This window comes from Varanus komodoensis, unplaced genomic scaffold, assembly GCF_004798865.1.
Source record: "Varanus komodoensis strain SLA01 unplaced genomic scaffold, ASM479886v1 scaffold6_4, whole genome shotgun sequence".
NCBI classification, from domain to species: domain Eukaryota; kingdom Metazoa; phylum Chordata; class Lepidosauria; order Squamata; family Varanidae; genus Varanus; species Varanus komodoensis.
In genome coordinates, this window is record NW_025336347.1 from 10251876 (window position 1) to 10276538 (window position 24663).

At 46.8% G+C, this 24663-nt stretch overlaps 1 protein-coding gene across 1 annotated transcript in view; it reads left to right on the forward strand.

Annotated features, from left to right (window-relative positions):
* Positions 1 to 12523: 12523 nt before the first annotated feature.
* TAFA4 (TAFA chemokine like family member 4) overlaps positions 12524 to 24663 on the forward strand; it is a 128212-nt gene continuing 116072 nt past the window's right edge. Inside the window, exon 1 of the mRNA XM_044451880.1 lies at positions 12524 to 12582. The gene's annotated coding sequence lies outside the window, so the exon portion shown is untranslated. The remainder of the gene's footprint in view (positions 12583 to 24663) is intronic.

A 24663-nucleotide genomic window follows, 5' to 3' on the forward strand; every position in this document is an offset into this window, starting at 1 on the left:
AAAATTGAAGGCTGCCCCGTTTTCTTCTTGCAGTGGTTCATTATTTATTGCTACTCAAAGACTATCAAGAAGAAAAGTTGCTCCCTCATCAAGAATAGACAACTGTATTATTGCTCGTGGCTGGTTTTATGAATGATGGACAAGTAATTAATGGAAAGGCTTAAGTAAGGTGGAGTCGCCTGGGATCAAACACAGCATGAGTACCTCAAGGGATGGGTCAGAGATGGACAATCTGTGCTTGGAATGCCTGCTGTTGGACGGTGACTACCTCATGGTTGGTGTGCAGGCCAGGGTTCGCCGGGGGGGGGGGGCACACTTTCTCCACCCCTGGTGTATGCCATCCCCTCCCTCTGCTCTGTCCCGTGCCTCTGAGAATGCAAATGGAAAAATATGCTGGTTATGACAACTGGGGTGTAAGTCCTGGTCTGATCCTCTGGCTAGTTCTGTTCTGTTGTGGGACTCGACCAATGACAAGGCTGTATCAGACAAGAGATGGCAGTGAACCGCAGGTGCATTGCTTTTACAGTTACACTGGCCTGTTGCTTCTGCTGGTATTTCGCTGCTTGTGTGAATAGATGGAGAGTGAATTCATTTATTTACGAAAGGTGTGCTTCAAGGATAGGCTGGACGTCCACATGGTGGGCATGTCGTGAGCGGAGCTGGCTGGTGCCGGAGGTCAGACTAGATGGCCTGGGAGGCCCCTTCTGACTCACTCTGTTTTCTATGTTTCCACTTTCTCACCAGGGGAACTCAAGGATGCTCCCAAAACATGCCCTCATAATAACAGAAAAATCAACAAATGAAAAACACATCAGAAAACACAATTACAAGGGAACACTATTAAAATGACAAACCAGGGGAGCACTCTGGCTAAAGCCTTCCTAATTAGCCATATTTTGACCAAATGACTGAAAGAGTAAACTTGCCACCATGTCTGTAATATTAATTATAACCTTTTTGTCTTTAGGGGAATTTGTGATCTGCTCTGTTATGCTAAACTTGTTTTTCTCTTAGATGTGCAGTGCTTCAGGAACCGCTGCTCAACCATGGCTGGATTCTTTGATGCATGTAATAGTTAGTTAAGGACCAGAAATCTTTGTCTCAGTCTTACACACCCTCTTTCAGCCAAGTTAGCTGTGTAGGAAAGAGGAGCAGTGCCTTTTGTATGATGCAGAACTTCCAACAGAGACTGAGGTGGCTGCAGCCTTCAGGAAGTTTCGCCTTCACTAGAAAGGCTGTCCTGCACATTTATTTAATTTTTGTCCAGCCCTCCCACTAACCATCATGGTCAAAGCACCTTGATTGATGTAGGCAGCTATGAACCTGCTTGGTTATTGAACTTTTCAGTGTATGTGATATTATACTTTACTGTTTTAACACAGCTGCTTAGAAAATTGAAATAGACATTTTTCACATTTGTGTATGTGTGTGGAAGTTATGTGGAAGATAATTTATATTTCATTTCTTTAGTCTGGGTCCTCAGAATGGACCTTCTGAGAGGCTTGTGGATCAGATATTTAAACTGTGGAGCAAGAAATTTGCCAGAAGCCAAATCTGTCTAAGTAGAAACCACCCACCACACATCAATAAAAAAGTACCATGATGAAGCATTCAAATGTGCTTGTTTTTACCATTGCCTAAATATATCATGAAGCCTCTAGAATCAAGGTTCCAGAGTTGAGGGGCTGCTCCCATGAAGGCCTTATTCCCCCCCTCCCATCCCTGTCTTCCATACTTCAAAGGACAGGGATATAGGAAAGAACCCCCCTTTCACGACAGCAGCATGCTATAGAGTTCCTGGGAGCAGAGTCAGTCTTTCAGATTTGCGCTCCCACGGCATTTAGTGCTTGAAGGTGAGGCCCGGCACTTTGGGCTGAGCCTGGAGGCCGGGTGGGCGCCCAGGCAACGGAGCTGTCGGCCAAGGCGGACCAGAAGGCCCTGCTTCTGTCGGCTTCCCCGCCCCTGCCATTGCGTTGCGTTTTATTGCTTCCGTTCTAATTGGTGCCTTGTGCAGCGGGTGCACTTCTTTCGATACTTTTAGTCAAAAAGCTGTTAATAGGTGCGTTTTATAGAGAACATAAACAAAACAGGCTGGTGTCTGCCTTGTAGGAGATTATCGTCTAAATCTCCATGGCAAAGAACACCGTAAAGTGAGGGAAGGGAGGGGGAAAAAGGCAAAGATAATGGGAGGTGGATATGCCCATTTAGTTCAGCTTTGCAATTCTTCTAAGTATTTTCTGCCCCGTGATGTAACACAGCAGTCCCAGTGCAAAAACTGTCCTATTAAATCCATTCACATTGGAATATGTCCAGCCAAGAGTAACCATATTGAATCCAGGATATGATGCAAATAGGCAATTAGGCAGACTGAGGAGGCCTTGTTCCTTTATCTGAAGCATCGCACCTGGACATCCCAATTATGTCTGTCAGAAGTACGAACGCAAAACAGTTGTGATAGTAACAAATGGGGTGGGGTGCACAATGTAACCTTGCTCTTAAAAAAAATACATTAATCTTACAATGGATAATTGAATTTTGTTTTGGGAAGTACATTTAATCCAACTGCATTTGGTTCTTCTGTTCTTAATTAATCAGCTCCAGCTAGCCCTTGCCGATTATGATGCTGTTCATTAGCATTCGGTGAGGTTACAGGAGTGAAGCTTTTGAATAAAATAGCATTCAGAAGAGAGTGGATGCTTTTCATCTCCTTCATTTAATGCTTTATTAATCGGCAATTAATTGTTTACTTACAATTTGCAGTGTCTCATTTAGCAAACAGAAAAGTAAAAAAAAAAACGCTATAATGAATATTTTGATAGTTACTTCAAGAAAACACACACACGTGTCAGGTGTGGCAAGCACAGAACCATTCCGTGCAGGAATAACCCTAACAGAGTAAAAGCACAGACACAAAGAAGCGTTCATGGCAAGAAGGGGACCCAGCTGGCATCCTCCTTCATCTGACATCGTGGTGCTGGGAGATACACCTGGAACTTCGAGGGAATCCATTGCAACTTTCTGGTACGCTTAGATGATGAGAAGATGCCGAAGGGGTGATTCCCATGGCTGAGAGCAGAGGTGAGTAATCCCGTTTTTCTCTCTCGAGGCAGCGTCATTCAAAAGCCGTGAGGAGGCCTCCCTCTGCACCCCAAACAGCAACATGGTGGCACTGGCGTGGGCAGAACAGCTGTGAGAAAAGGGCACCAAAGAAGGTTCTCCCCACACAAACGTTTTCCAGCTCCCCCCGTGAAATGGAAAAAATCTCAGTCATTCTTCTCAAGCTGAACCACATGGACATTTGACACAGCGCTGCCCAGTCTCTTTGCTGCTTGAAGCATCAGAGAGCACCCGGGTGCGTTACCGTGAGCCCCTTTCTTACAGCACACGAAAGCTAACTCAGCTCTGCCCTTGGGTCCAGGGTGTTGTGACTAATATGGCCACTGTTGGTCCAGCGCTGCCAGGATTCAGAAGACTGAGGTGGCCACTCCAGGCTGGTGTTTCAGGGAAGAGCAGCACATCGATAAGTATTCAATACTGGTTGCAGCAGTATGTAAGAACTGCTGGATTCAGTGTGAGTGCGTTGAGCTTCCTGAGAGGGACCCACCACTTCTTGCCTGGGGAGGAAGAAGCCTCAGTGCAAGAGAGCTCAGTAGAAAGGCCTTATCGAAATACAACTTGCAAGTTTGTTTGGAAGACAGAGGCTTGTGTGGGGTGGCCCATCTGTTCTGCAACGTGATAGTGGTGGGGACTCTGATGTCGCCAATCACCTGAAGTGTGCAAGCTCAGAATGCAACCCAGCCTGCAGAACCTGCAAAGAGGAGTTTAGTCTCTACATGGAACTTGCAATGGCAGATAAAGAAGAGTCTGTGAAAATGAAACTGTGTTTATATTTGACTGGAGAAAAGGGGAGAGAAATAAGGAAGAGGTTGCGTCCCTTTCCCCAGACATTCCCCAGGCACGGTGTACTTTGGCTGTGGGAATGGGTTGTTCTGATACCCACCCAGAAAGAGTGAAAGAGGACGATACCGCTTGTTCATGCAGAATGAAGCAATAGGGGAAAGCCACTGCACAATCGTGCACTTATTTCAAGATGTCAGCAGTTTGTTGCAATTTTGGAGATATTAAAGTTTGTTTATTAAGGGACGGAGTGTGGAATACAGGACACTGGAGTCCTAGATTGCTGAGGGAAGCAAAACTGACCTTGGAGAGGAGCTGTGAGATCTGCGGGGCAGCTGAGTTGTCCAAAGACAGGATGAGAGCCCCAGAAAGCAGATGGTGAAGCCAAGTGTCTACCAACACACAAATGCCCAAAGCGGAGTGCACACTGAATGGGGAGTGCTGGTGAAGGTCACTTTGTGAGTGGCAGTCCGAGGCACTAACATGCTGCAGGAAAAACCAGCAGGGACAAAATCAATAATATGATCACCCACTGTTGCATAAGGGACAGATAAACAGCAGAGAAACATGGATACGTAATCAGAGACATCTGAGGGAATCTGGTGAGGCCGTGAATTCAGATGAGGGACCAGTGAGCTACCTGCAGAGGATCTCGCGGATCCAGACAAGCAGGGAATTCTTACCAAAAGATAGTCCTGGAGAGACGAATGCTGAAGAAGAGATGCAGCGAGCAAGGACACATCCCAAATCTACAGGATGGCAGCTGAAGGATGCCATCGCTGGACCGGACCCATTCCAAGGGAGTAGATTGCTAGGAGGCCCCTGCACCTGAAAAAAGTTTCTGTTTATTTCTAGTTTCACATATTTTCTTTCTCAAAGAAGGAAGGAAGAGAAGGAGAAAAAACTGCTGGATTCAGCCTGAATGGGTTGTCCTTACTGGAAGAAACCAGGAAGAAGTTAAAGGCAACACCTCCTGCTTCTGGCTTGAGGAGAGATTGTACAGATTCTGAGAGAGCTCGTGGAAAGGCTTTGTTCAAATACAGCTAAGTTTTTTTTTTTGGAAGTCAACGTCTGTGGGGTGCTGTCCATCCACTTTGAAACAAAGTCCTTGTGCGATTTTTCTTCCTCAGATAGATTGTCCTGTGTACCGTGCACTTGTATTGCTAGCAAGACAACAGAAATGAAAGATTCTGGGTAGAATCCCTGAGTAGCCATTTGGTCAGGAGAGCCGCTTCTTTTTCTCCCAGCAAAAATCTATGTTTTAATTTTGGTGCCTGCTATTGTCCCTGGATCTGACACTGGCACCTGACTCTCTCTCTCTGTTTTCCAACTGAGCATCTCTATTTGATCCATAAGGACTTGTGTGACATCTTGTTGAAAGATGGCACAACTTTGGAAAGGAAACTGTAAAGCTGCCAGGAAATGATTCTCTCTTTAATTTAGATCCATATGGTAAACTTGGAGGCCCTCCCAAGAGAGCGGCACATGGCAAGCTTAAACGGAGAAGTCTCCAAGTGGCGCTTGATGGTGGTGTAGACAAGAATAGGTGTCTGTTGGTGTCCCTGCATCTTGGATGTGCCTCAAATGGTCCATTTCTCTTTAACCAAGATGCTTGCCACATTCACCTGCCACGCTTAAGCAAATTTTCAGGTAGAGAACACGACTCCGAGGATTTAGCAAGAAATAGTTGCTAAATGATGTAGTGCATGTAACTGAGGGACAATGCAAAAAGATGCACTTAAGAATAATTTGACAGCTGCATAGATAGTATTGACATAGTGTCTGGGCTCTGATATTAAGAATGCTGAACTATCTAATATTGTACCATTATATCATGTCTCATGCACCTTGTGGTTAGAATAGTCTACAACCCCCCTTTTTTGATCCAAAGTGCAGATGATTGTAAGTGACAGAAGATCAACAATGAACAGCAGCAGGAGCAGTCTGCCTCCTCTTACATTTGAACATCCCAGTCCTAGACTGACCCATAACTGCAGTGGTGCAGAGACTGATACGCCAATATGGCTGCGATTGCATCCTGTGTTAGATGTTTTTGTGCTGCGTATGAAACGGCAACGAATATATAAGGTAGGAAACCAGTTAGCATATGCTTCGTAGTAATTCCACAACTGGTTCATGAGCAGTGTCCAGTCCTGCCCCATTATACGGTGTACTCTCCAATTTCTTTCCTGTATAACATCTTTGGGAATTGGGACAATGTCACATCTGGGGATGGCAGGAATCTGTAGTATAGTGAAACGGCCCCATGTTGCAGGGTTGATCTGGCATAGTTAGCTCATAAAGCCAACGCATTGTCACAGCTCGCGTGGCAAGTTGTCAGTGCCATAGTGGCAGCACGCCATCCTATTTCTCTGTCATCATTGCAACGAACGTATTGGTCCTCTTACTAGTTCAAGCCAATATAGTACAAGCCCGGCCATTTTCATGTGCTTAGGTATCAGGGTGTGTCTCATAGACGCTGGTGCTGAGCAGTGCTCTGGGGATATACACAGAGCTGCCCCTTAATGCCAGAGTCAGCAGGGGAACCCCCCTTCCCACAATGCCTTTTTTAAAACTAAAACAATCAAGTCTTAAAGGACTAACAAGCGTACTGCAGCCTCATGGAGGGGAGCCTCCTTCACTAGGTGCATCAAGTGCCGTGCTGTGTAATGAGTGCAGGGATGCTTGTGGGCGAATGGTCCATGGGGAAGTCAGGGAGGGGGAAATGAAAAGCAGGATGCATAGATGGCAGCCACTGCCTCCTCCAAATAGCCCTTCACGAATTGGTTGCTGGGGGGGCAACACAGGTGTCCTTGCATTTGTTTGCAGATCGACGCATGCAGTAGGGCTGAAGCAAACACAAAACAATTCTGCGACTATGGGGATGGCAGCTCTCCTGAAAGGTATAGCATCACCGTGCCTCCTGGAGTGCATTGTTTGGCACAATAAAGCAGTGCTTTTTGGAACTATGGAATATAACCCTTCACTTATACATTTTTTTTGTTTGAACAATGAAACCAAACCTCTCCCATGGGTTCTCCATGCACCCAGCTGATAGTGCAAGTGAACCTGAGCTGTTTCCCATACAGCTGCTGCTAACCAAAATTAGCTCCCATTTTCAATGTGAAATTTTATTTTGAAATACAGGCAAGGCAGGGAAAAGTGAAGCAAGGGGAAAGTGAAGTTCACTGATAGCAGTTTTTAATGCATCATGGATAAGCTTGTGGAACAAGCTCACTCAACTTTCAAGAGAGTTTGAATGTGTAAATTATGTAGCTAAATCTTCTGTATTTTGGGATGCGATCAGAAGCTTGAAGGACATCCACAAAAGACATACATGGAAATTATGGTGCCATAAATATCTCTTATTAACAACTACATTGCCTTGCTTCTTGCTGAGTAAATTTGTACATAATCACAATCCCCCAAATTTGATCAAACCACTGCTGTTAGAAATTTTGTCAGAAGATTTTCAGCTGCACATTATGTGAAACTTTACTGCTGTGTGCAGCTGCTTACAAAGGTCTTTATTCGGGAATCCCAGGTCACCTGTTGCAAAACGATCAAGAAGACTCACCTTAGGAGTTACTTGCGATCTGATGTGAAGACATTCCTGGCTATGATCAGAACTACAGATATTCCAGAAATCCCAAAGCTGGACTTCTCCCCTGCAGTCCTGTCCATGCACATTGTCACAGGGCTGACGTCAGCACTGCTGGGCATGTTAGGTGAGGTAAAGCATCACCTACAGAGAACGTTGTACTGTGATTCCTTCCCACTAGCCTTTCTCTACCTTATGTGAGGCATTCTTGCCTTGCTTTTGGCCCTGCTATCAGGCCCCCTGCCCCACTGGGCCTGTCCCTTTGAGGGATGAGCTTTAGCTGCCATCAATCAGCACAGGGCTGGCTGTGTGTGAGCAGCTGCTTATGTGGGATTCTGCTACAGGAGACGATAAGATAGAGAGCGGGAGGGCTGTGTCAGCTACCTGGAGTTCTTTGCAAGAGGAAAAAAGGCAGAATATAAATGCAATGTGAAAAATTAATCGATTGGTTAATTAATTAATACCATACAGGGGCATTGCTAGGCATGTAAAAGATTCAGGGCCCAGGCACACAGGAGACATCTGATCTCTGTGATAGCCGAGACTTTCTGGGAGATTTACAGCAGTTCATAAAACAAACATTCACTAAAAATATCTCATATCAAGGATTTAAAAACAATGTGAAAACTGTTAAAACAATGTATGGTACAGAGCAGACCTGCAAAATGTGCCAGGGTGCTGTGGTGGTTAGATGCTGGGCTGGGACTCAAGTTCCCAGGCTCAATATACAGGCTCAAGTTCTCACTCAGAGGGTAAATTTGGGCCAGTCACTCGCTCTCAGTGTAACCTTCCTTCTCAGGGTTGTAAGCTGGTTTGGGTTTCTCAGAGGAGGAGAAAAGGCAAGAAGAAATGCAACACAACACCACCACCACTTGGGATGGGAACTCACCTCAAGCCATTAAATATCCTTGGAGCAGCTGCTTAAATATCCTTGGATATTTTAATATGATCCTTGGCATAGAGGGCTGCCTTAAACTTGGCATTGAAAAGACGATGCAGCTGGTGTGAAGCAGGCCTCAGAGGAGAGATCAGTCCACAGCTGGGGAACAAAGGCCTTCCCCTTTGTTGCTGCCCTCTGAGCCTCCCTTGGAACTGACACTTGAGTGAAGGCCTTGGTTGCTGAGCATAGTTATTTCTAAAGGTAGCCAAACACAGAGATCATTCCTAGGTTTTATTTAAATCTCTGGGGGAGCAGATAATCTTTTTTTTGGCACCCTGACTGAGCTAATCTGTAACCAATGGAAATGTCATAGTTGGGTATCTTCACCTCTGATCATGCATGGTATCACAGACTGTAAGATGCCCTTCACTGTATCTTTCAGAGGCAGAACTCTTCTGTCTTGGGCATATGAGAATTCAGGTTCTTCTACGGTATCCATAGCAAAGGACACAGGATACCTTTTCCAGAGCATCTTTGAAAACTAGTGTGCTTGCATGCCAAGTGGTCCAGTGCAAGGCAAACCTTCAACTCAGCAAAATAATCAGGGGTACAACCCTATTCATATTTAGACAAAAACAGTTCTTACAATTCCCAGTATTTCCACTCAGCTGTGCTGACAGTTGTAGGGACCTTTCCTTGCTAAACATACACCGGATTGTGTTCAGAGACATTCTGAAATGGATGGTTGCTTTAAAAACAAAACAAAGCATATGGTTAGTTAACTAAGACTTACAGTACCTATCCCAAAGAATAAGTCATTCACCAAAGAAGCTTGCAAGGGTTTGGTTTTGTCTTGGCCTTGTCTTAATTTTTGAATTAATTCTTAATTCTTGAATTATTTATTTATATTTTATTTAAAGCTTTTTTATTCCGTCCTTCACCAAGTCCCAGGATGGTGATGCAATACAATAAAAGTTCAACATCAATTGATGATGGAAGAGTTCACAAAGGGTTTTCTGTGGGAGCTGCTTCCCATCCAATTTCTTGCCACGGGATATGGCAGTCAGATGGAAAAGGAAAAGGCTACTCACCCCTGGATTAAGTGCAGTCAAGGGAATTCCCATGGCTATGGATCTCCCAACTGCAGGGGCAGTATATCTGGAAGAAGAGGGCAGGGCAGGTCTTTGCATGTCCACTTGAAAAGTCTCATCGCCACCTGGCCAGGAGCAGGATGCTGGCTCCTCACTCTCACCCAGCAGTGTTTTCTGTTGACTTCCTGTCATCTCTGGAGGACCATCCAATGTTTTCAGGGAAGGGAGCCGATGGCTTTGGACAGAAGTTTCTGCTCTACCCTGCTTTGCCCTTCTTTGCAGGATTTTACACAAACGCCCTCGGAACACAGACCTGGATTGAGAGCAAAGCATAAGGGGAGCTGGAGAAGAGAACCAGCCACTACCCACACCAGGCTGCTCCTGCTTCTTGAGCCATCGCACACGTTGCTCTGAGGAGCTCCCAGCTTAGCACTGAGCAACCAGCATCAAGGGACAGTCGGCAGAGGGCTGAGTGCAACTCAGTTTGCTTTTTCTTCCCAAGCAGTTCCTGAATTTTGAATACCTGGATCTGGACAAGAAAAGCATCTCTTCAGTCCAAGCACCATTCTTGAGTGAAATGCTAACCCTGTAAAAGGTGCGTATCTGGAACTCAAGATTTTGTAAAACATGTGCTCTGAATTTTACAGTCTAGGGCTTGAAATTGAACCAGAAGTTTATCCTATCCTCTACCCATTTGCTTGGGAAAAAGCCACAATGACAGCAGTGAGACATGTGTCTGAGTATACATATATATGATTGTGTGGTAACTAATGATTAATGGAAAGTTTTGACTGCAAAAAATGACTTTTTATTACAACTATGGCCATTGTACAAGAAATTATCCACAACAAACGAAATAGCAAAATATCTATAAAACAGACAATATTTTAAAGCAGCACAGTTATTAACTTTGTAACAATAATATCGCATTGTAATGTCCATGTTCAGTTGTGATTAGATGATCCCCATGGACACTGTAAAGCACTGCAGAAAATTTTATGTTGGGGGTTGCAATCCAGCATACCTTGTCTAAAACACTGAAGTGGGGCTATATCCTAATAAATTTTTTATTTCCATCTGTTCTAAAAAGAAGAAAAAAATCCCAGCTTCCAGTGTAAAATGGACTCAAGAAAGCTAACCAGAACATACAAATTCTGCCCAACAACCAGCAAGATAAAAGCAGCAGAGCATGCAAATGAAAAACAATTTAAAGAGCAGTTGACACATGAGACACAGATCAGAATGGCCATGTGTTCCAGGAAGGGGAGTTGCAGACCTAAATACACACCTGCTTAATAAATTCCCTTAAAATTCACTCAGTAAATTTCCTTGAAATCTGCTCCCATCTGAAATTCCCTTTTCCTTTTGATTTTAGCTACACTCTGCATGGCACCTGTGGAAAAATTAATTCTACCAATAACAGAGTATGGTTTTCCATTGTAATGCAAGGCATTTTGGGGTGGTTTGGCCTTGAACTGCAATAAGGACCATAGTTGTGCACAAATAACTTCTCAAAATTATCCACAGCATTTACAGGCAGAGAAATTGAGAGAACAATTTCACCAACTTTCTCCAGAGGATTTCACCAATGTTTTTTCACAGGTAGGACTCACCATTGGCAAGGGCTGTAGCACAGCTGCTTTCATCTATCCTAGGGGGTTTTGCTTGCTTGTTTAGCACTGCCACTGCAAGCTGGAACAACTCTACTGGCAGCTAAGCAGTGATTTCGCATCATCCACCAAGCTGGCTGAAAGTGCCCTGCTGTGCCCAGCTCCGGGAACGGGTGGAACAAGTGCTGTGCCAACGCCTGCAGTTTCCTGAATGCTTCCCAACACCACCATGAAAAAAAAGCTTCCATTCCCTTGCTCATGGCCAGGGCATTTGTAATTTTTTGAACTTCTTTGGGTGGCGATCAGTGCTCCTGATCACCGCAGGGTGGCCGAGGGCGCTGTGTCTCCTTCTTCCACTTCTTTCCTTACTGTGCAGCCACCCAGGCTGCCTGCGCCAAGGAAGGCAGGACCTCTTAAGTCGTTGCCTGGCGATTAATAAAAGTGCAGGAAGCAGAGCAGGCAACCATGAGAGTACAGGGAAAGGCAGCACACACACACACACACTCCTCGTGAGTCAGTAAGCGCACGAACGCTGAACCCAATCCACGAGAATTTCTCTGATTTTTTCCCAAAGCAATTTCGTTCCTATCAGACTGAATGCGAACGGTGGAAAACAAAATGTAGGCGAACTTCCCACCACGGCACGGAGAGGCCTGCTGGAGATGAAGACTGCCACGATGGGTGTGCGGATCCGGATCGACCCGGCTGCCTTTCCTCGGGGGGCGCCTATGAGGGACGCCCGCGATGCCGTCGAGAGTCACCAGGGCCCCAGCGGACGGGATGGCGACGAGGCACCCTCGGCAAGCACCGACGCGCACCGCTTTCGATGAAGTTTGCCTCCGGATACGCGCGGCCGCAGCACCGCACGGGGCAAGGCCGATGCCGGCGCGCGGGCCAGCGCCCCCTCGCCTCGGGCTGGCGAGCGCCGCGAGGGCCACGTGCGCGCCTCCGGGGGAGGAGACTCGAGCTGGAGGAGGCGAGCGCCAGGCCCGGGAAGGGGGCGGGCGGCCCTCGCCCTCCGCCGCCCAATCAGTGCTGGCCACCCCGGAGCCCCCGAAACAGGCGTGGGAGCGCTCACGAGCCTGTCGCTAGTGCAGCCGAGGCGAGCCGCGCGTCTCTTGCTCGGGCTGCGGCTGCGGCAGCGGCGCCTTTCGCGGCGTGATCGATCGCGGCGCCCGCGCCGAACTTTGCGCGCGCCTCGCTCCTCGGAGTTTTGCGCCCTTCCCCGCGCGCGTCCTCCCGCCACGCCGGGGCTGGCTGGCGGAGCTTGGCCGCCCGCTCGCTTCCGTCCCGCGGCTCCGGAGCAGGTGGCTCGGTCTCCCGGCCCCGCGAAGGGAAGCGGGCGCTTGCTCCCTGCCGCCGGCGCGTGTTCCGCTGCCGCGACGTGATCCTTAACGGCGAGAGGAGAGCAGAAGCGGGCGCGAAGGTTGCACGGGTCGATCCGAGCTGTCGCTTGTCCTCGGCGGAGCGGCCAGACCCCGACCCTTCCTCGGGGCGCTCCAGGTAAGAGTGGCTTGACGCTGCGCTCCCGGGGATGCCCGCGCCGATTTCGTCTCCCCTGCGCTTTCCGCGAGGCCAGCCGCAGGCAGCCGGATTGAGGGTGGATTGCGCGGCGCGGTCGCTGGCACTCGATGCGCAGCCTTTCGGCAGAGGAGGTGGAAGGGAGCGGTCCTGGAGATGCGCGTCCCTCCTGGCTTTCGTCCTCCCTGCACACTCTGGAGTCAAGATCGGAACCGGCTGGTGGAGGTCCCTTGATTCCCTTCGACCGCTTTCCTTTACGCGAGCGCGCGCGTCCCCCCCCCCCCCAACATCCCGCCTGGCTCCCGCCTCTTTTGTTATACGTGAAGTGGGCATAAGACTGAAGGCTGGTGGCGATCTGGGCGGTCAAGGCCGTTCCGAGTGACCCAAAGTAAATCGTGCCTGATGCTCTGTATGTGAAAAGGAAGCGCCAGCAAATAAGCCCCCCTCTGCGCGCGTGTGTGCGGGTGTGTGAGGGAGCGCGCGCGCGAGTGCGAGAGAAAACTTGCGTCCGCTTTGGGAGTTCTCAATCCGGCCTTCCAAGGAAGGGCACCTACGTCCTCGTTTAGGGGACCAGGAGAACTTACGCTAAGAAAAACCGTCAAGCTCGACCGCCCTTCGAGTGAGCAGCTGCCCACCTGGAATGCTCCCCAGAGTTGCGATCTTAGCCGGAACCTTCGGCCCCGTCGAGCGTGATTTGGACCGGAGGAATCGCGCACTGGGTTGATCTGCACGTGTGTAACGCTCACCTATTCCAGCTGCTTGAACGGGTGGAATACCTGAGACTGGCGAGCTGCGATGGCTTGGTTTGTGGTTAGCGTTGGGAAGCAGCGAGATGCTTTGGATGTTGGTCGGCTTGACGGCGTTGCCCATTCCCAGCTCGGAAGTCAGCCTGGCGGAGTTCAGCGGCGCTTGCTGCCCGGACTGCGGTCTTGAGGCTGGTCGCTGGGCGAGTGGTAGAAGCAGCCCGGGGTGGCGGTACCAAGGGCGGCTGTCCGGGAGCTGTTGAAGTCTGGCGCTAGATGTGCAGGAAGGCAGGCGGCTGGCTTGACGGCTGTTCCTCCAAAGCGGGGAGGGGGGGGGGACTGCAGCCGGAGGACAGGACTTGGACCACTGTGGGAAGCCTGGCCCTCGGACGCTCACGGATAGCGTGTATTCCTGGGCGTTGGGGGGCTTTGTTGCTGCCCAGCCAAGTTTTGACTGGTAGTGATCCACCTACTGATGTAATGGTTTATTGGATCCGGTAGTGCTTAGTGCAGGAACCAGCTCTGAAAGGGCAATGAGATGAGTTGATAATGGTGTTCCCCAAGACATGTGCAGAGTGCATTTGGTCACCCAGAACCTTCTCTTCCCCTTGGTTCACGGGTTAGGCCTTCTAGTTCACACAGGGCACAGGTGACTTCTAGACAGGCTCAAGACCCATTGTCGTTCTTTGACAAACCAGTTGAAGTGCAGTTGTAGGAGAGCAATCAAGAGGTGTTTGAGGAACGAGTGGGACCTGTTTCCTTCTTCCATCTCATCTCCAGTCTGTCTTCCGCTCTAGGAGCTTCGGTGTAAATCATTTCTTCCCTTGTGTACACCACACTAAAGCTTGAAATCTGTGAAGCATACTTCCCCAGGCCGGCACCCTTCAAATAGTTGTACTACCACTCCCATCATTCCCAGGCAGCATGGGGCATTTGGCAGGGGAGAGTGGGAGTTGTGCTTCAACACATCAGGAGAGCACTGGACTGGGGAAGAGCACTATAGGCAGTGAAGATCAGGTTGGATAAGCTGAAATCTGAGCACCAAAGGAATTTCCTGCTGCCACTTCTGTGCTGTGCAGTTTTGTTTGTGGCTTTCTGAAGCACCACACTTTGCTCGGGGTGGGTGGGGGTGCAATGGCATTGCGAAGGAGATGTGTTGCAGAGCAGAGCATACCCAAGAAAGGCAAAACGCAACTTTGCAGCCGTCCTTCCCTCCATCTGCCCATGAAACAGGATTTCGCAGCACTGGTGGGTCTGTCGTGCCGCTGTTCTTTGATACATAGACCGCCTCAGTCAAGCTTGATTAATACGGCTGGTCGCAATAGATCCGTGTGGATCGGTTCATTTTGGCAGTGGACAAAGAACGGTGCTTAAGAGGAAGTGGAGTGCGGCAGTGGTGAGTGCTGAATTGCTGCATGGTTCTGTGTGCCTGGCCGGGGAGAGAGGGAGAGGGTGGGAAGAACTTACTTCCTCCCATTTAATCTTCCCACTTTATCCCTAACAACAATGGTAGTATGAATAATACTGTTAACCTGTTGGGTGTCTACTTAACAGAACTGTGGAAAGCATGGGTTTTGTTCAGCAATAAAGATATTTTGTTTTGTGTCGCTGTGCACTTACTAAGGGATGGTGCTGTTATTGGGGGCTTCTTTGGACAGGAGAGGTAGAGGTGACTCCACTTTATTACAGAGGAATGGCTGCTTTCACCCTCCTTGCAGTCATTTGCTTCCTGGCTCCCAGATGCTCTACGTGAAATACATCCTACGTGCTTGCATTAGAGCTACTTCCAAGTAAGGATTTAGGATTGGAAAGTTAGTCCCATTATGGCAGTACAGCTGTATAAAGCTGCAATCCTAAGCTGTCCTATCTGGGTAGGAGCCCAATTTAAGAAAGTGAGATGTCTGACGTTTGATGGGGGGATGTACAAGAGAAGGGGAGAGAAGAACTACCTGTGTCTGTAGGTGTGACAGGTACTGTCTAGTGAACTGGCAGCTAGAAGGCACATGCCCCAAGGCAAGACTGAGAGGTCCTTGCACTTCTATCAGCCATTCAGAACCTTCATCAACTTCAGCATTGCTAACTAGGAGCTGTTGTTTGCTTAATGTCAAATAAAAGGTCTCCGTGCTTGGAAATGCATCTCCTGTACATTGTACTTCAAGTCTGGAATCTTTGTCATTTTTGGGTAGCCGGTTGATATATTATGACTTTTCCCCACCCCTCTTCTGCTTCCGTATGCTGTAAAAATAAACAACTCATGACAGCGTGTTCCCAGTATGCCAGTCAGTGTATTCCAAGGGGTGTGCTCGGTAATTGCATGCAAACCTTTCCACCGATGTGTTTCCAAATTGCTTTGACACACATTCCCTGGCACATGCTATATTTGCAGAGCTGGCATTTTCCTTTGGATGCATGTTTTGGAGTGGGAATGCATCTGAAGAGAAGCTCCTTAATTCATTGGTTTTTAAGAAAGTGTAATGTTTATTTATTGGTTTTTAAAAGTGTGTAATGCCATAGTCTGGTAGTGAATCTGTGAATGAAAGACTTAGGAGACTTGTGAAAGGACATATTTAAAACATCACATTGTTAGACAGAAGCAACCAGCATTTTCTGCCCAGAAAACAATACAAGTGATTCTGTTGTGGTAACTTATATTTATGATGATAATTAACAGTTTCATTATGGGCAGTAAAGACTCCTCTCTTCCAAAGTGACCATCTGGTTGCTCTCAGTCTGTCCCTGTTTGTATGTGCAATTATTCTTTATAGTGTGGCAGATCATTTTGTTATTCTTTTTAAATATGTGTAGAATTTTAAGTTTATATGTTTCTGTTAGGTTTGCCTTTTCTGGACGCCATGTTTTTGCTATGCAGAGTATCCACATACCCAAGTGCATGTCTACATGATTACAACTCCTGTTGAATTCAATGATAGTTTCCCCTTGGTAGGTGTACATAGGATCAGACTCTTTATATACTATGAATATATTTCATACTGTCTCCTCCACCTTTTTAAAAAGCATCTCTTACAGAATTCCATCACTAAATAATCAAGATAGCTCCTTGATTGAGTTTTCCCTGTTAGAATGGGAGATTCTGAAAAAAAGAAGAAAAAAAGACTTTCCTAATGAAGAGCAAATCCAGACATCTAGTTGCATGCCGCACTGTGCTTTCTGTTTCAACAAGTTGTCTGAGTTTCTCGCTTCTGCTATTTTCAGCAATAGCCCTGGTGCTAATACTTTTTTTGCATCATAGCTGTTGAGGGCAATGTGTGAGAGATGCGGAAACTGGTGCCACTGGGGATGAAGCCGGTGCTTGACATCATCGTCAACCAGTTGGGTGTGTTGAATGCACTGAGCAAAGCATACCTGAGCAGCCCCAGTGTGGCGGGTGTTCCCCTCCCAGGGATTATGATGGGACACTTACCCTTCCTGCTGCTGCCCAGTTTTTAAAAGCATGACGAATGTGCATGTCAGTTACTTTTACGTGGAAGCAAGTCCCATGGATTTCCACAGAAATGGACATTTCTGTGGAAATACCTGCTAAGCCATTGAATTCACTGGAACTCAGCTCTGAATGAGCATGCCTTAGATTGCGCTGTGAGTATTGCAGTCCTTTGCTTGCCATTAAAGCCCTGTGCGTCATGCCTTCTTGAGGTCTAACAGGCCTTCTTCTCCCAGACAGACATACTTAAATGTTATAAACAGCTTCACAGCTCCTGCTCTGACTTCCTTGGAAATAAGCAGGATCTTATGGCCAGCACCAAGATGTACATGACATGGCATGGCATTTGATGTCTTTCAGTGCTAAGTGAAGACATTCATACTAGTTTCAGTCCACTTGCATGTCACCTAGTTACTATTTTAAAACCAAATTTGCTGCCTTTCCTGCTTCGATCCTGTTCTGTTCTTTTGTTAAGTTAATTGTATGCATCATCCATATTATAATAGTGGTGTGCATTAGACTAGACTGACTAGATTCTAGTCAGACCCCGATTCAGCTAATCAGAAAACATCCCAATTTTGGGAGGACCAAATTGGAGGCGGTCTGCTTTGGCATTGGAACTGCACTGAAATGAGATTCAGAAATCTGAAGTTTCATGCCTCTCATTGCCTATCATGGGATTTTTTTAAAAAATGTAACTTTTAATGTTTGTCAGAAGTGAATGAAATTTGCAGAAATATTAGTCCCTTTGGAGAGGATTATATGTGCCAAATTAAAATAGGTGCAGTGGATTTTGTATTACACATGATTGCATTTTGATGTTCTTTTATGGGAACTGTGTATAACTTTTTATTTCTTGACAGAATTGGATAAATTTTGCAGGGATTATTGTTGTGTTTGGGAGGACTGATCATGCAGAATTTCATCTAATTGTACACAGGGACCTTTGTGCAAGAGCAATCTTTAAATTTAGAAGAAATTCAGAGAAGGACCAATTTATTCCCTTATGTTTATTATGGACCATACTTCTGAAAAATGACAGACAACATAGAGATCGCCCTAAGTAATAAAACTGCAATGTTTCAGAAGGATAGATGCAGCACCTTCCGTGGAGTCCTCAGATTTGGAGTCTGTGTGAGTCATTTCCTTCCCCCTGCGGTTTCCTGGGCAATACGTATGAAAATAGCACACATGATACAGGCATCTCTGGACAGGAAGCCTGCAAAGTGTCTGAAGAACTGGTGCAGAGCAGGGATTTATGATACTGGAAAACCTGGGTAAAGCTTTTCCCTCCTGAAATTTGATGGAGCTGGAAGAAAAGCCAGCGTACGTAGGAGTCCATCCTTGCTCTCCCCCAGAACATATGATTTGGAGGGCCTTTGATATCTATGTCTAACTGAGAAGCTGGTTACAACAGTCACTCAGTCCCAACTCATCCCCCCTCATTACCATTTAGAGAAAGAAAGCGAAGGATTCTACTTGTGGAGGTGCAGTTGAGTCACTGATGAAGCCTTGTGCTGGGTTCTTCTTTAATTCTATGGAGTGAAGTCTACTTCATCTTGGAAAACAGCTAAAGCAGTCTGAGAGTTTTCCATTTGTCTGAATCCATTGCATACTCCTAATTGTTATTATTATGGCTTTACATTTGCCATAAAGCCCTATGTTTATCACCCTGGAAGTTTTATGAACAGGGGAGTGTCCTATAAATACATCAAATAAATGAAGTTTGGTTAGATCAAAGATCCCATTGCTGGATTAAGAAAGACAGCATCTTAAATTTTAATTTTTCTCTTAGTAAAGTGGACAGTGTTAAATTAAGTGAAGGTGGTTTTTATCTATCTTACAAGATTCAGGCACCCTTTCTAATTCAGTTTCTCCACACTATTAAATTGTGGAGCTAATTAAATTGTATCATTGCTGTCTGATCTAACCTGTTCGGTCCAAGGAGGATATTTATGGGTAGTCCCACTGTTGATCGTTCCAGGGCTATTCATCTCATGAAGGATTACAGAATACTTATTTTGTTAATGCATTGTACTTGCTGCTTTACTCTAGTTTATTAGAACACATCCATTTTTGGTGTCCTTGAGCTTTCTCACCCACTGATGTGGCTTTTCACCCACTGTGGATGTGGGAAAAATCAAGAGGCTCATTACTGAAGATATGGTTCCGAATCGCGGCCTAGCCATGGGCCAGTTGTTGTCGCAGATTCTCACTAGTGAAATGAAGAGAAGATTCCGGGTAGGGTAAAACTAATCAAGACTGTGAAGCTAATAGCATCACAGAACTATATAAATGGTTAAGAGCACAGCATGTGGTATGCTATCAAAAAAGGCAACTTCCTTTGGACAAGGAAATAATTTCCCAAAGATAGCTAAAAATTAGAGCAGCCTGAGGGTTGAATTCCATTTCAAAGAAGCTCTTGAAGAGCAGGGAGCAGATTCCAGCGGGAAGCAGGGCTGAAGGTAAAAGGGGCAGGCCAAAAGTACCGGCATATGTTTGCTTCAATATTTTTGCGACTACCTTAGTCTTAGAAACATAGAAACAGAGCGAGTCAGAAGGGGTCTCCCAGGCCATCTAGTCTGACGTGTGGCTCCAGCTGGCTCCGCTCATGTAATCCCCAACATGTGGTGAGTCAAAAGTAAGGAAATCAGTGAACAATAGTTGAAGAAAAGGCAGTGTGCCAATGGAAAAGTGCTGGATTTGGCCCCCTGCTGGAGGTTCTGCCCCTAGATCAGAGGTGGCTGAGTCCACCACTTGTTCACTATATCAAGAAACAAGAACAGGGGATATCAAGGAACTGCCTAATATTAAATATTGGAAATGACTTATTTCGAAAGAACATGATGTTGGGATACATTATTACGGAAATAAGGATACCATTGGAGTGTGGAATTTAGGTGTGTGAAGCCTCCATTTATGTCCCGGTGTATCTATTTTTTCTCCCCAATCTCACCTGCTTATCTGCAAAATGGTTTTTTTCCCCCTGCCCCATCGCAATGCTGTGGGAAAGGTGAAACAAGATAAAGACTGTAAAATACTTGCATATTGCCAGTGCTATGTGACAATAGTGGTGTATGGGTGATTAGTGAGGAGAATCAAGAGGCCTAGCTTCCAGTTTAAGAATTCTCATCTCGTGTCTCATTGACTCTGGCCCATGAAAGGTTATGCCACAATGATTTGTGAGTCTATGCAGTGCCACAAGACTCTCTGTTGGCTTTGTCACCACAAACTGACATGGACAGCTCCCTGGAACTTCTCTCAGAGTTTACTTAGTTCAGACAACTGATTATAGCATTAGCCAGCAACCTCTAGGCATGGTTATTCTCTTGCAGCTGGAGCCCCTTCGTGCTGCTCCTGGGGAAGTATTGAGAAGCATTTTCAGCTGAGTGGCAACTTGCCCTGAAAAAGCTAGCAAATGTACGTAGCGGTGTCGCAAATGCACGTAGCGGTGTCGCAAATGCATTGCTGAAGAATGACCTGCGCCACAGATTGTAACACTTAGGAGTGCAAGGTGGGAAAAATATTGGCTGACCTGGTATGATTCGTCTGCCTCAGGGCGCCAACATGGATTTAGATGACAAGCGGGAGCAAGGTTTAGATACCTTTATTTGTTACAATTCTGACAAACAGTGCCTTCATTGTTTCTCCTGTCAATTTTTCAGTCTTGACATGGAATAGGAAAATGGTTCTCCAGTGACAGGGTTTTTATGCAATCTAAAATATACATTGTTTTAAAATATACCGTGCACATTTTGATAGCAGCAGCAGCAGCAGTAACCACTTTTCCTTCTTACACTGTTAAGAAGGACATTTACAACAGGGTCCAGCACTGTCTTGTCCATCATTGTCAAACAACAGCTACAGTGCTCGATACTTAGGCTAAGTGGGCACTGTAGTCCAGTGCATCAAGAAATAGCCCCAAGGGAGGGAGCCTTTCTTTAATTTTTAATAACTTTTATTTTCTTAGCATAAGCTAATACAGAAAAAATATGTAAAACAAAGCAAACTAAAACAAGCTAAAATGAGGAAGGGAGCCTTTCTGAGTGTCTCCTTGGCCAGTTACTGCTTCCCCCATCCTTCTGCTCCGAACTGCCCCAGTGCCTTCTCACTTCTCAGATTGGCTTCTATCTCAGCAGACCCCTTACCTCCATCTTGGTTTCTTGAAACCTTCATGCTATTCCTAGGGAATGTACTTCGGCAGAGAAAGTGTCTGAGAGCAGTCACAGCAGTATGCACTTTGGCTTCTGAGTAGCACCTCCAGGAGTCTTAATGCTGGATCTGTTTTTCCACATTAATGGAACTTCATAGAATCATAGAACAGTAGAGCTGGAAGCGGCCATGAAGGCCGTCAGGTCCAACCTGCTGCTTTTGCAGGAAACCAAGTCACACCACCCCACTCAGATGGCTGTCCAGTTTCTTTTTGAACGTCTCTAGTGTGGGACAGCCCACCACCTCTCTAGGCAGCTGGTTCCACTGTCGTATTGGTCTGACTATATAGGGGAGCTATTACTTCTCATTATTTGGAAGTAAACTTCTACTAATGCATCCCATAATAGCATTTGCCCCTGAAAAGCCAGCAGCATTTACCGTATTTTTTGCTCTATAAGATGTACTTTTCCCCCCCTCAAAAGTAAGAGGAAATGTCTGTGCATCTTATAGAGTGAATGTGTGTGTGCCTGATGCCCGGGACGCTGCTGGCCGCCTGCACCACATGGCACCACCTGGCCGGCACACGCTCGGCGCGCCCTGCTCCACCCCCTCCCTTCTGGTGCAGGTGAGAGCTGTGCCGCTCAAGGGGAGGCGTGTGGAGGAGGAGGAGCCACGGGCTTTAACCCGCCAGCAACACAGAGAGATGGAGTGCTCACCCCCACCGCCCAGGAAGACCTGCTGCTGCCATGCTGCCCAGAAGACCTCCACTGGCACACTGCCGGCCCGGCTGCACCACACCTGGCTGGCACGCGCTGGGCGCTCCCTGCTCCACCCCCCTCTTCCGGCGCAGGTGAGAGCTGTTAATCATAGGTCGGTGTGTGTTTTCAAATGGCATCCTGTCTTTTAATGAAGTCCATGGGGAAGTGATGGGGAATGTGCCTGTGATTATCAGGAAGCATTCCATGGATCCCTCCTCTAAAAACTAGGTGCGTCTTATGGTCAGGTGCGTCTTATAGAGCGAAAAATACGGTAAATATACCCTTCGCCTCTTAATAGCAGCGTGGACTGGACTACATTCTGAGACTGGGTGGGCAGGAGAGGCGAGGGCCACTGGCCCTCAGGGACTGACCGCCACACTAGGCCATTCATCACACTAGGCCGTGTCTTTCAACATGGGAATCGCAAACTCATTCCAGGCCATGCTTCCCCTGTTGCAATAAGAAGGCTGCCCTGTGCAGAGCAGCACCTTGCTTGGGCTCAGCATGTTCCGCTTTTGTTGTGAGGATACAATGGAGCTGTGTAAGTCACCCCAGGTTCCTCACAAGAGGAAGAAGGTAGGATAGTAATAGTACAATGATAGTAATAGTAATAATATGAGAATTTCCTCTCTGGATGCAATGCCAGAAACAAGAAAATTAGAGAGGGTACTTCAGGAGTTGTTCTGCTTCTTCTCCCTTGCTTTGACTCTCCTCCACACACAGGTTTGTACAGTAGGAGAAGAAGCACCAAAAGCATCTATTTCCCATACTTCTTCTGTAAGCATGAAGGGAATGTGTGCCATTTGTTTGTTTATATTATTTAGGATGCAGTCCCGGAGGGATGCTTTCAAGGCCTACAGCTGATCCCTCTGGGATGCACCCCTTAACAGGGTGAGGCGGGCAGAGGGTAGGGTGTCAGAGAAGCTGAGCGCCAGGAGGCCAGGTTGTCTCACTGGGCCGGTCTCCTAGCAGGGCCCCCCAAGGTAGAAGGATCAAAGATGAGGCATGCGGCTAAGAGGGACGAGAATGGATCTCTGTAATGGGGATGGGGGCAGAGACATGCCTGAAGGGCAGCTACTGGGCAGCAGTGGCAGCTGAAGGTAGCGCTGGTGGAGGATCTTTCATAGACAATGGAAATTGTGTCCAAATGAACACTGGTTAGAATTGTATTTAAAATAAATATATCAATTTGTGTATATTCTTTTTAGGGTGCAGTCCTAAGAGGATGCTTGTAAGCCTTTAAACTCGAAGGCTTTTGGGCATTCACTGCAAAACGGAAAGACAGGAGGAGGCAGTTTTCACCTGCCCACTTTCCCTGCTCTGCACTTTCCCTTCAGAGGGCAAATAAAGGAGGCTGGAGTGCCACCGGGATAGACGGTGCCCTGGCTGCTCCAGTCCCCCCTCCCCTCCGGTCCCTGCCTCCCTCCCTGCCCCCTTGACTCCTCTTCAAGGTCACTTTTCCAGCCTTGAGTCCAGCTTGGGTGGTTCTTTCCACCCTGGATGTGGGGCTAGGCGGGGCGGGTGATGTTGGAGAGGAGAATCCAGGCTCATTCCTTGCTCTGAGGGTGGAATGCTGTTTCCAGCCTTGGAGCTGGGAATTTGAACTATCCCATGCCCCCCACTCCCACAGACAATGACTAAGGCCATAGGCTTGTTTCTTCCCTTTAATTGGATTGCATTTGTGATATTTAAAAATATTTCTAAGCATTTTACATTTACTTAGGAAATATGTTTAAGCATCTTACAATTTCAAATGCCTTGTGATATCTGATGGCTCGGTACTAGAGGCACCCCCTTGCTGCCTGCTGCCCGCCGTCATCGCCACCTGCAGGCGCCTGCTTGCTATTGTATAGTGTATTGTATAGTGTTTGCAATTATCTGCAGCTTCAAGTACCTGCTGGGGGCTTGGAACCAATGTGTGTGGACATGGGGGTCCTTCTGTCCTTTACAGCATGTAATGATTTCAGAAATGCTTGCATAAAATACCAGTAAAGCACGACACTGATGCTTACAACACCATAATGAACAACAAACTGAGTAGCGCCCTCTCTTGGAAGGGCTGGGTAAAGAGAACCATTTTTAATCGGTGCCAAAAGCCTGCCACAGGTGGGGCCTCCCATACTGCAGTTGGGAAGGCATTCCCTAAGATGAGTGCCTCCACCAAGAAGGCCCACTGCTGGGTTTCTGCAAAATAGCAACCTCTAGGCAGTGATCTAACCAGCAAAGCCTTTTCCAGCTCTGTACTGGGGAAGGCAGCCTGCCAAGTAACCTTGCCCCAGTACCTGCATCTTCCGCTGTCCGTGGGAGCAGTGGATTGCATTTGCAGCGGGTGCCCCATGCCTTCAGATGTGATGCTGGGAACGTGGGCCATGTACTAGATGAGCTACCCTGATGCTGGTGTGATTCACAGAGCTGGTCAACATGCTATCCATGCCAAATTAAATTTAGCATTAGCAGAGATAAGACCTTTCCACTCATGATTCACTGCTAGGTAAGCTGAAGAACCTCAGAAGTATAACACTGCATTCATATGTTAAAGGTGCGTAATTTCAGCCTCTGACTGACTTTTGCAGTTTACTTACACTATTAAAAGTCCTTGCCACGCCTTGCCTTTTTCCTCACAGGTCCATCACCTGCTTTCTTTACCTGTAGGACACTGATTTGACTGTTGGCATGGTAGATTTTGTTTCCTGCTTCTTTTATGTTTTATAGCCTCTGGTTTTATTTCCACTGCCTGCGCTCATGCTATTTTATGTATGTTTGCTGAAATAATTATGTGAAAGGCTGTTGAATTCTTTACAAATAGAATGTTTAGAAATAGAAAGCCCATGGAGACTGTCTTACACACATACCCTGGAAGTACATTTTAATTTAATTTATTTATTTATAACATTTTTATGCCGCACCCATCGCAGAAAGCCTCGGGGCAGCTTACAAGGCAGATAAAACATAGAATAGGATACCATTAAAA